Below are 13119 nucleotides of genomic sequence, written 5' to 3' on the forward strand. Positions count from 1 at the left end.
GCCATCCGCCCCATCAACACAAAACCTATGAGACTTTAACTGGAAGGAACTCTAATATAATTAGGAAACAATACAGAAAAGACAAAGAATATAGCTCCTAAATCCAACACCCAAAGTTACCGTCCCCTCGTGGGTAAAAGTCCACCCAAGCAGGATTGGCCCAGCAGCAAATCCTTTCAGAATCAGACAAAAGCTTTTTAATTTTTCTGACCCAGACTTGGCAAAAAATTCAAGTTTTCTCCAAGAATCCATCAAGGCAACCAGCAATTACCAGTTACTGCTTAAGGCTACTCTTTCCTTAACACCCAGGCATACATTTGCTAATTTAAATACAACTGCTCCACAGTTGGCTTGCAAAACCTCTCAGGCTGAGGTCAGGAAGTAGTGGAAGAAAAAGCAACATATCACTGAAGAATCATTATTGCCTTTAGAAATGCTAATGAGACAGCAGAGACACAAAAAAAAAAAAAAAAGGTCCAAAGTCCTAGCAACAGGAACCTCTGAATTTTACAAGAAACTGCCAAGTGACCTGAGATGCCATCTTTGATCTGGCCACATGGTCCAATGTACTACCTAATCTTTTGAGTAAAACTGTTGCATAGAACAATTTCCACAAAAACAAATCTCTTAGTAAGTCACTACAAACAATCTACACACAGACACACAGAATCTTCACAAAGCCCAAGCCAGTTTTTCAACAGCAAATCTGCATATGAAACAAACACACTAGAGAAACCAAAAATCACATTTGCGCTTATGGTAGCCAGTGCCATAGGGAAGCCCAATTTCCCCATGGCGCTAACCATGGATGGCTCTGTCCTAAATCACGTTGGGCACCAAATCTGTTACAGGGCAGAGAGAGGGGCACCCCAAACCTGCCTGCTCTAAATAGGTTCTGCCATCCGCCCCATCAACACAAAACATACGAGACTTTAATGGGAAGGAACTTTAATACAATTAGGAAAAAATACAGAAAAGGCAAAGAATATAGTTTCTAAATCAAGCACCCAAAGTTACCCGTCCCCTCGTGGGTAAAAGTCCACCCAAGCAGAATTGGTCCAGAGCAAGACCCCAAAGCCTGCCCCAAGTCTAAAGCATCTTCCAGTGGGGACCCACAGAAAAGATTAAGAAACAACCAGACAAGCCTGGACGGAAAAGAGCAAAATCAAAATTAACACAAAAACTGCCGTTGTCACCTCCCCACGGGTCTCTCACCCACATCTGTGTCACCCAGTCCACGACCAAAAGGCAAGAGCAGTTTCTTCACGTGTCTCTCGGCCCCATGTGCCTCCTCCAGGTCTCCTTCTGTCTCCCCATCCTGCTTCCTTCCTTCCTCAGTCTCCTCTGCATCTTCTCTCCCTGCTCAGCTCCACCCTCTCTTGGGTGGGGCAGGAAACCTGGAACCTCCCCCTTTCCTGGAGACCACCCTGTTACAATCCATTGGCCAGAACCCAATCACATAGTCATCTGATGTGAAGGAGGGTGGGAAATATATTCAAGCTGAGAGGAAAGGGGGAATGTTTGGTGAACAACTAGCCAATCTCTGCCACAGGAAACTTCCACAGGTCCCAAAATCATGATACGTGGCAATTTCAAAGGACCGTGCAGACTCAGGTATGTGGCATTCTTGGAGGAAAGCTGGGCCTCCATGCCAATTGCCCTCACACCCTGTGCTGGCTGTGAAACAGGAGTCTGGGTATCCGAGCAGTCTCCACTACACAAAATAGCAGTCTTTGTCTAGCTGATCAAAATGGTCAGTGTTCCTGCTCCAAAGCAGTTAATCTGGAAGCAGGCATTGGCTGGGGAAGAAGACAAAGAAGAGGAGAGGAGACTATTTGGCACAGAGGTACATGTCACACTTAAATTGTATCACTTAACTTGACAGCCCTGCAGGGCATGTGCCATTGTTCTGGTTTTATAGCTAAAGAAAGAAAGGCTAGTGGGGTAGGCGAACTGACCTTGAAAGATTAGGAGGGGTCAGGATTTTTATCCAGGACTATCTGAACTTTAATGTCCAGTCCTCTTTGTCTTTTTACCATACTATATCAACTTTGGCAGTATGAGTTGTTTAAATTTTAATTGATTAACATAATTGATTAACATAATCCATTAACTTAAATCAGTTATATTTATCACAGATTAGTATTTGTACCCAGAAACCTGTCAATAGGCCCCTTATCTCCTAGGGCACCAGCTTTGGAAAAGGAATGCTCTACTTTCTCCTGCTGGGTCCTTCACACTTAATGGGAATCATTGCACCGCCTTGTGGGAGTACATGAAATCATGCACATCAGAGCACGTGGGCCCCCTCCCTTCTAAAGTGCTAATTCCTTCATGACACTCTCATGTAACGTTGCAGGAGGTGGCTGCTAAGAATCAGTAAGGACAAGGACAGTGGATGGGAGAGGAGAGGTGTTAACGCCCCCGGGTCTGTTCTGAGCTGAATGCCAAGGACTTCATGCCCATGCAGACACTCCCTAAATGTGGGTGTGCAGGGAAGTGGTGTGATAAAGAGGAAACTAAGTGTAATACATACAGAGTTTGATGGCATGCCAAGTACTTCATTCCCACATGGGCACTTCATAAACATGGGTTGGAAGGGAAGTGATGTGATAAAAATGAAACCAAGGGTAATATTGACAAAGTTTGATTGCACCCTTATCTGGAAGGGCAAAGTGCACTTCAGGTTCTGTCCTGGCTTATCCAGTCCTGCTTAGAAGGCCCTACCAGTCAGGATCATGCTGAGGGCGAGGCCAGGCAGGGAGTAATGGGTTCTTGGTCCTTCTGCTTCCCTGCAGTGGACTCCCATGAGCCATGCTGGAACAGACAGGCCAGTCAGGGCCATCTGTCCTATCCATCCCCTCACCCAGCCTTCCCTTTGTCATTGCTCAGGAACTTTCCTCTACAAACTTCCCTCCATGCATGCCCTCCTGTCAAGGCCCACACGGTAACCAGGAGCAACTCCTTTCCCTCCAGGCTGCCAGGGTTTCTCTGAATATGCACCTTCTCATGATACTCAATTGTTCTTCACATCAGAGATGCATAAATACATGCCCACAGACGCTGCATGATAGAGTGAAGAAAGGAAGATCTGGCTTGGTGTCACCAAGCCCCAACACTTCCCAAAGGTGTGATTCTAAGCCAGTCCCTAAGCCTCAATGTCCTCATCTATAGAATGGGAGTAAGAAGAAAGACCTTCCAAGGAGTGAGCCCTTAGCCCAGAGCCTGGCACACAGCAAATGCTCACTAAATGTAGTCCCCTTGGCCCTTCCTCTCCACCACTTGCAGAATTCTTGAAGGCAGAAAAGTTCCTAATTCACCTGTATATCCCCAGTGTACCATGCTGAGTGGGTACCCTCCCCTAAAACACCCAAACATTTGTAGAATAAAGGCATGAATGTACTCAGAGCACAGTCATTTTCCAAACATGAATGAACAGATTAATTGCTTTGTGTTTTCTTGAATGTCTCTCTTATCTCTTGTCTTTCTTCTCAAAAGATGATTAAGAGGACATGGTCTCTCAAGTTCTTAGGAGAGAAAAATTAAACCAGTCAGAATTGCTCACTAATTTTCCAAGGCTCATCCATGCTTGGGCTGGCCTCCAGGGAGACATTAAAGCGGCCTCGAGGGAGCCGGCGGCAGCTGCTGCTCCAGCCTGCCACTCCTGTGTCTGTGTTCTGTGAGGCAGAGGCCGGCGATGGGCTGCTGGGGAGAGGGGCCCGGCCTTCAGCTCTGAACGTGACCATAGGAATGCTGGTGGCAGCGGCCACAAGGAACAGCCGGGTGCGATCATCTAACCCAATATAGCCAGACACTTTGGATTTTTGAGGATAATCCCAATACTGACACTTGGGGCCCCCGCTCTGCCTAAGGAGATTCGTGCTTGATGTTAGTGGACCATGACTTTTGGCTCAATGTGAGGTTCCCACAACCTGCTTCCCACAGAGTGCCGTAGGACCGAACATAGCTTCATTCTGTCTTGAGGTCTTGGTAAGATTCAGACCAGGGAAGGGTTGGCATTCTCCGCGGTGCTCGGGAGGCCCTGCACAGTCCCTCAGCACTCGCCCCAAAGCAGCTGCAAGGTTTGAATAGCACTGTTTGGAAACTCTGAGAAAGTCAGAGTAAATGAGGACGGGCATGGAACACACTTGGTGGGAAACCAGGGCTAGAAACACCTAGTGTTCCTGTAATAATCATAGGACTATTAAGCAAAATGTACTGAGTCCCCACTAAATACCAGGCAAGGTATTATATACAGGCTTTTTCTGTTCTATCTCCCTGGAGCTTACCAACCACCTTGGGAAGCAGATTCACTCATTTCAGAATCAAGGAAATTGAGGCAAAGAGGAACAGTCACTTGTCCAAGGTCTCCAGACTGATAATTGTCAGTTTAAACATTACTTTTTACTGCCCTTTGTATTCTTTTACTCCACACAGCCTTTTTACTGTAGGCAGGGCTTCTCAATTCTCAAAATATATCAGAATTACCTGGAAGCCTTGTTAAAACACAGATTCCTGGGCCCATCACCAAAGATTCTGATTCCATGGCCCAGAGTGGTGCTCACAGATTTGCATTTCTTATCAGTTCCCAGGTGAGGCTAGGAACCATGCTTTGAGAAGCAAGATCTTGGGCAAAATGTATACCCGTCCTATCTTAGCCACCACAGTCTGAGGCAGAAAATCAAATCAAGAAAGTTTAGAATTGCCAGGAAAGCCAAAGGCGTTTGTCAATGTTCAGCCTGATGGAGTCAGAACTACCTATGCTGTCACAGAATTCTCCAAATTGCCCCAAATTCCCCTCTCACTCTAGCTTCCAACCTTCAATCTAAAGCTACTGGTGACCCCTGGCTTATCTTGGTGACCAAAGCCTGGAGACTAACCTGGGAAAGGACCTACTAATCACGCACACTGAGCCATCTCTCCAGTGACATCCATCCAACTCTGGGGCCTCACCCTGGCTCCCCACCTCTGGGATGGACCCTCAACTTTACCTCCAAATGCTGGACCAGCTTCTCTTCAAGGACTCAGTCCTTCAGCCAGCCTGTTGCTAGAGGATCCAGCTCCTGGTTCCAACTCCATGGGTTCCAGAATCTTCCCTGATAGGTCCTCAGATTTCTGGGAACAGGGCAGAAGGAAGCCTGTCAATAGCATAATCCAAGCTAGAATGTGGGCTCTGTCTCCTCTCTGCTCTTTCCATGACTTCCCATGATCCTAAGGATGGTGACACCATGGTATGCTTTAGTAGAACCTGAGATACTGCAACAGGACTAGGACTGCCAAAGCAAGGCTGATTTTCCTTCCCCAAGGAAGTTCATCATGGAAACAGTGACATTTTAAGCAATCTTCCTGCAATTATGACCCCTGCTTTAATTAACTAACTAATGGGCAAAATGGCTTTATAAGTGAACTAGAGCTGGCCCCTGAAATTTCAGCTTGACCCTGCCCCACAATCCATACCTCTGGGGTAATTTATTAGGCAAACCACCCAATTAGAAGGTTCTTTTGGAACTTACAAAGTGGATCTTTAGGTAACTACATTCACCTAATCCTTAACTCAACTCTTTTCTCCACAGAGGACAATGAGATTCTTTCTACCTTGTTGAGGAAGGTTGCTTGATAGATGACTGCAGTGGAGCTCTTTACTACTTTGATCTGATGAAGTTTAACCAGAAGAAAGAGACTCTATGTGACATCTGAGAACAAAACTGGAAGAGGGAGTTCCAGCAGAGGATGGAGAGGTGGAAGAGGGTTAGTATGAATCCCAGGAAAAGGCCAGTGGAGGGCAGTGCCCATATCCCTGACATACCCAGGAGCTCCTGGCACCGGCTGGGTCCACCTCTCTCTAGTTTACAGCCAGGTGTACACCTACTCACAACTAGCAGAATCATAAAACCAAGACAGAAGGTGAGGTCTATATATTGAATCAGAATTTACAAGTCTCCCTTAGGGCCTATGTAGTAACTCCTATGGATACCCCTGAATCTGGTGCGGCTATGTGGAATATTACTATTTCCTATGCATGCTTTGCTGATTTAGTTTAATTTCAATCTGTCTTTTCTAGTTATAATCCTGCAGGCCATTTCTGTTTTACATCTGTATTAGGTTCTTGAAATCTGAACTTGCTTAAATTCCCTAGAGTTAAAGTACTCTAAATATAGAGACCCTAGAGAGATAGTAACCCAAATATCTGGTGGTTACCACCACGACCTTCAAACATCCAGATATCCACAGGACACACACAGATTCTTAAGGCTGCCATTGCCATTCAAGTCTCTTCATACCAGAGGGAGAGAGAGAGGGTGAGAAAGCCACCTAGGCAGGAAATACTTGGTATCCTGCCCTCTTCCCCCTCTCCCATGATGGCTTTATCTTAAAGGATTTAAATTTCAAATGATAAAATATGCATTTAACATTTCCCAGCCTTCTGCCAGGCCACCTCTGACCCTACCTTCTGCTACAACTTAAGTAAACTTGAACAAGTAAATAGAAGAGATATTATTCTTTAACATTTCATTTAGGAGAAAAAGAAATATGTGTTAATGGGAGGAAGGAAAAAAAAGTTCTGGGGTAGCAGCTCCCTATTCACTTAGCATGAATAACTGTGAAGATACAATTACAACATTTTAGCAACAGCGTAAACCAAACCAGGCAGTAAGTGGGCAATTCTCCTTCTGTTCCAATATGCCCCAATTAACACAAACCGAGGAAGGAATAAATTTAAGCAGGAACAGCTTATCAACATACAATTAGCACTCAATAATTTATCCCTGTAATGCCAGAGCAAATAAAAACATTGTGTCATAAATCACTTACTCAAGTAAGCCAGCAACCTCTGCGCTGAAATGATCTTTCAGTTGATTTGCTTTCTATTCACCACCCTTCTGCCACAGCAGGGCCCCTTCCCGGATTTAAGACGGCATGGCAACTGCAGTGGCATTTGCTACTTTCTAGCATTCAAGGTGATATTAACCATAAACACAATTATAGTGAGGGTCAGCTCAGACCCCACAGAGCACACACCTGCCTCCAAATAGGCGGGTCCCCAAACAACTGCAAATAAAAATAAGTGCCTGGTTCATTACCATTTCTAAGGAAGTGAACTCCTCATTCATCCTTTCTAAAGTGTTTTTACACTTCTCAGGTCTACATTGAAGGTAGGAGAGTTTCATATATCTTCTATTCATAACTTCTATTTTAATTTAAGTCAATTGATAGGGCTCTGCAGAAATTAAAAACAGCCTATCAATATCCTCCCTGTAATAATGTCTAAAGGCAATCATTAAGTTCTCAAATGTCTTTTCATTAATTCCTTCACCACCTAGTCTTAGTTTTTTAAGCTCTTTGTGTTGTGCATCATCCTTTTCTTAACAACTCTCTCTAGACTCCCTTGCAACTGATTGAATCTGAGAACCCTGGTGGAAGACTGGAATGTGGAAGAAGGGAAAATCCTGGATTATACCATCACTCTGTCCTAGGAATGTCTCTTCCTAGGACATTATTCATGAGCTCCATGTGTGCAAATTTACCTGCTTACTAACATTTATTTGTAGCCTCAAATCAATGCCTGTGGCACTTTCATGGAGATGAATGGAGCAATGAAAAATTTGAGTAACAGGGCATCCCTGGTGGCACAAGGTGTTAAGCATAGTACTATGAAGCTATCCCCAGCCTCTGCAGCACGAGTTCGATCCCCGGTCTGCCAGGGAGCTACCCACATGATGCAGTAGACATTTTCTGTCTTGCCTGCTGCTCCCCTCAGCAGTGTATTTCAGTAGATTCGCCTGTTCTGCTCCCCACTCTGTCTCTGGTGAATCCTCTCACTCCCCCCCACAATACCTCTGGCCTGTACCTCAGTTCCTGTATCCATAAATAAATAAATCTTTAAAAAAAATTGAGTAACGTGATGCTCTATCACCTTCTTTAATACTGTTAACAAGTATTCATTTTGTGGTGAATTTAGTGCCATGTATTTCACACTTCTGTGCTCTCTGTTGGTGATTTAACTGTTTAAATTGGCCCCCAAGCATAATACTGTCTAGCATTCCTAAGCACAAGAAGCTGTGAGATGCCTTGTGGAGAAAATGCATATGTTAGATAAATGTCATTCAGGCATAAGCTATAGTACTGATGGCCAGGGGTGCAATGTTGATGACAACAATAAATTTTAAATAAGATGACTGACTCCAAGCGGAAACACACATAAAACAAGCTTATGTATTAGCTGGTTGAGTAAAATTGTGGCCAGAGGCTCACAGGAACCTAACTCTGTATTTCCCCTAAGAGCAATGGTTCAGTATTTGCTAACTTACTGTTCATAGAACACAGCCACCCCAGATAACAAGAACCTACTGCATTTCCCTGCAATGCCCATGAATCTCTGGGACTCCAGCTGCCTACCAGACAGTCTATTCTTCCTCCCAACTTCCCCTGGGAAGTCTGTGCCATGATTGTTATAAAGCTTCTGGATTATGATAACAATACTCCTTCCTGTGCCGCTGTCTTAAAGGTGAAGTAGCTTCCACTGTTGCTAAATTCTAGGGTCCTTCACCCTCTTTTGTGTGACTTCACAGACCTTCCATCCCCTGCATAATAAATTCTCTATTTAAGTGTTAGAATGTTTCCTGTTTCCTGCCTAAATCCCAACTGATCTACCATCTCTTACTAATCCTGTTTCCCAGCACCTTCATTTCTCGTTGTGGCAAGCGGAATAATGGCCCCTTCAAGATAGTCACATTCTAATCCCCACAACTTTTGACTTATCTTACTTGGCAAAAGGGACTTTGCAGATGTGAATAAGTTAAGGATTCTTGAGGTGAGGAGATTATCCTGAATTATATGGGTGGGACCCAAGTAATCACTATGGTCCTTATAAAGGAAAGAAGAAAGAAATGGTCAGGGAAGATGTGAGGGCAAAAGCAGAGATGTGAGAGATGTAGACATCAGCCCGGAAAATGTCCACATGTGGAACTGGCAAGGAACAAATTTTCCCCTAGAGCCGCTAGAAGAAACAAAACCCTGCTGACACTATGAATTTCACTCAGTGAAGCTTATTTAGGACTTCTGACCTCTAGAATTGTAAGCTAATACATTTGTACTGTTTTAAATCACAGTTGGTGTCATTTGTTACAGCAGCCATCAGAAACACACTTTTTGAGGCTTCTTGCTTTTCATTTGAAGAACACAAAGTTGACTTCAAAACCTATTTAAGTTCTGATATAAAGGCTCCATACCTGGAAACATCTGAGGGATTCATAGTAGACAGTAATCCCTGAGTACTAAAGACATTCAATTTCCTGAGACCGGGGGGTTGAAATCTACTTGAGCCTCTCAAGGGTTTTTTTCCCCTTTCAGTATAGAATTTCTAACATATGCAGGAGTAAAGAGAGCACTGTCATAAATCCCATGGCCCCATCATCCAGCAGCAACAACTCTCAACTCATGGCCAATTCTGTATCCCCACAATTATCCCTTCCCTAGATTATTTTGATGCCAAGTCCAGACATCATTTCTCCAGAAATACTTTACAGTGTATCAATAAACGATGAAGACCTTTAAAACATGTCCACAAAGTTATTATTGAACCAAAAGAAAATTAATAATAGCTTTTTATATATTCAATTACACAGTGTTGAAGTTTCTCCAATTGTCTCATGATTTCATTTGCATCAGGATCTAAATAAGACTATATTGTCGTTATTTCAATATTTCATATGTCTCTTTTAATCTATATGCTCCCTCCACTCCTTTGTTCTTATGATTTATATACACATACAATTTGCACACACATATAACTTATGTGTCAAAACCCACTGTCTGGGCTTTATTAACTTATTCTGTGGTGTTAACCATTTTACTCTTTTCTCTATAATTTGGTAGTTGGTTCCAGGGGGTTATTAGATTGGGCATTGCTGGGAAATGAAGCAGGTTCTTGTTATCCGGGGTGGCTGTGTCCTATGAACATTAAGTTAGCAGGGGAGGCAAGAATGGTTATATTTTGACATACTATGGTGTTATATATTTATAGATGGTGTTATATATTTTGACATACTTTTACTTTCTCTCTGTAACATTGGCATTCAATGATGATTTGCTATTGTGATTGATAGTAAATGTATATGGTTTTCTTTCCCATTCCTGGCACAGATCCCCTAAAACCTTTGGAATTTCTTAAGTGATAAGAGCGACAAAGGTTTGTCTTTTCTCATGTCAGTGAGGGAAGATTTTTGTAACTCACTGAGGATGGGGACTGGTAGCCAGGAGAACCAACACTGTAACTGGAGGGTTGGAAACATCAGTCTTTTTTTTTTTTAAAGATTTATTTATTTATACAAGAACTGGGGTACAGGCCAGAGGCCTGGGAGGGTAAGAGGATTCACCAGAGACAGAGCAGGGAGCAGAACAGGCAGACAGACTGAAAGCACTCCTGAAGGGAGTAGCAGGTGAGACAGGAGAGGTCTGCTGCACCATGTGGGTATCTCCCTGGCCGGCCGGGAATCGAACTGGTGCTGTAGAGGCTGAAGACAGCTTCGCAGTACTGCACTCAACCCACTGCGCCACAGGGGAGGCCCCGGAAACATCAGTCTTAGCCCCTGACCTCCAGAAGCACAGACAGACTGGAGGTTGTGTTCAATCACCAATGGCCAATGATAAAATCAGTCATTCCTATACAATGAGGCTATATTAAAAATCCACAAGAACAGGATTCAGAGAGCTTCCAGGTTAGTGAACACGTGGAGATTTGGGGGAAGCGGTACCTGGTGAGATCATAGACATCCTTGCCTTTCCCCATGGCTTGCCCTATATATTCCTTCATCTGATGATTCTTGAATTATATCATTTCATAATAAATGGCTAATCTAGTAAGTAAAATGTTTCTCTCAGCTCTGTGATTCACTCTAACAAATCAATAGACTCTAAAGACATGACCACTGGAACCTCAGATCTATAGTCTCTCCATCAAAGCACAGGTGGCAAAGCAGACTTGGGTCTCAGTGTCCAACATTGAGACATGTCTTACAGTAGAAGTGAAGGACTTACCTTCTCCCCTGGTGCCTCTCAAGACCAACAGTTCAGGACCAAGATGGAGGGCATAATCTGTGGTAAAAGCAAAGAGAAGACAACTTGCATGCAATAATATAAAACCTTGTTAGCATGAAACTATAGGCACCCACACTTCTCTTTAGGGGCTTCACCCACAGACCCTAAATATGAGGAAAATAAGGGTCCTATGTTTGTAAATAGATATCTAAGCTCAGAGAAACTAACTTACTTTTTAAAATTTTATTTTTTTCAGTTATCTGATTAGAAATAATTTACCAATTAAATAGGACAACAGGCAAAGTAAAAAAAAAACATACATTGATATCTGTTAGCTTCAACTGTTATGTCATTCTTCTCTAGATGACATATTGTTGCTATATATAGTTTAGATATGAGTAATGAGAATGTGATTGTAAAACAATATTTAGGGAAAAGTTAGGCTTATCACGACCACCACTCTGATGGATTGTCTTGGTGATGGATTTAGTATTTCACTGTCTCTATTTTTCTCTGGATGCTTTTCTATTTAGGGTATTAAATGACTTACAGTTGATGGACAGAGAAGGACACTTACTAATTGTGAAATACTGAGCAAGTTATTTAACCTTTCCAAGATTACTTATCTATGAAATAGGGATAATAATAGCATCTACCTCATGCAGTTATTTATAAGGCTTAAATGAAACTGTACACATAAAGAACTCAGTAGTGTCTGACATACAGTAAATTCTCAATAAAGTAAACTTTTTATTCTTGCTTGAGAATAGCTAAGAAATAAAAGGTCATTTCACCTATCTTAATTTTTTCCAATGAAGCTCCATCGTTTTACATCCTTGATAGCAATTTTGACAGTGTAGGATTCCTCCCTTCTCTTAGGTACAGTTCTCCATAGTCCTCACACCACTAAAGCACCCACAGTCCTTCACCATCATCCATTCCGCTCTCCATCATCCACCATCCTTCACCATCATCCATTCCGCTCTCCCTACTCCATTCTTACCCTCTTCCCTCTGGATGCCTCAAGTCTATGGTTATCTTTCAAGAGTTGGTTTTAATGCTTATCTTTGACCCTTTGTCTAGTTTTTCTATAGTCCACATCTAAGTGACACCATCTGGTATTTATCTTTCTCCTGCTAGCTTATTTTGCTCCACATAATCCCTTCTAGCTTCATCCATGTTGTCACAACTTGTATGAGTTTATCTTTTTTGATCTCTGAATAGTATTCTGTTGTGAATAGAGACCACATCTTCTTGCTTCACCCATCTATTTTGGGGCACTTAGATTGTTTCCATATCTTAGCTATTGTATATAGTGCTGCAATAGACATAGGTGTGCGGGTTTCCTCTCAAATTAGTGTTTTTGTGTTCTTTGGGTAGATACCCAGGAGTGGAATTAATGGGTTGTATGGCAGAGCCACTTTTAGTCTAAGTAAAAATAATCTCATTTGAACTTTTCCTCCTGAATTCAGAGCTGATACTAGATCCAGGAGAAGTAAAGGATGCCAATAAAGGAGTCTCTGAAAGTAAGAAGAACATCTTATCAAAAGAAAGTTTTGTGGTGAATGTAGAAAGCTTCATGCCCTACAGTCCAAGCACTTCTGCTCCTCTGGGACCAACGGGATGATAACTATATATTTAAACAACTTTAAGTGGAAAAAATAACCTAAAGAACATTTAATGGAAGGACCAATTCTGAGAAAAGGAAAAGCGAGGGAATCTGGACCTTACAAACTTGATATTTCATATGAACAGACCCCCTGCTTGGAGAAGGGGAAGGGGAGCACTGCTAGAAAGAGGGGCCATGTGAGCATGTGAAGGTGCCAAATATGGCCCTAAGGGCAGGGGTAGGAGAAAGAGGCAAAATGAACAGGGGTGTTCTCTTACTGAATTAGAGAAACCCTTGTTCTCCTCTTCAGCATCAGAGTGGCTAACATTGCCCTCTGATGTGGTTAAAGCTGAAGTCTGGCACCGTGTAAAGTTTTGTAGATTTCTACATACCCTAGAGATAAGTGCAAATTCACAGTGAATCACATAGCTAAAGGTGATTATCTAATTATAAAATATGACTGTCATGAGAAC

General features: G+C 42.8%; 1 long non-coding RNA gene across 1 annotated transcript in view; it reads right to left on the bottom strand.

Annotated features, from left to right (window-relative positions):
- LOC119254788 (uncharacterized) overlaps positions 1–5079 on the bottom strand; it is a 48561-nt gene extending 43482 nt beyond the window's left edge. Inside the window, exon 1 of the long non-coding RNA XR_005127355.2 lies at positions 4992–5079. This is a non-coding gene — a long non-coding RNA (uncharacterized LOC119254788). The remainder of the gene's footprint in view (positions 1–4991) is intronic.
- Positions 5080–13119: the final 8040 nt, after the last annotated feature.

Source organism: Talpa occidentalis, unplaced genomic scaffold (genome assembly GCF_014898055.3).
Source record: "Talpa occidentalis isolate TD23 unplaced genomic scaffold, MPIMG_talOcc4v2.1 talOcc4.3, whole genome shotgun sequence".
Taxonomy (NCBI): Eukaryota; Metazoa; Chordata; class Mammalia; order Eulipotyphla; family Talpidae; genus Talpa; species Talpa occidentalis.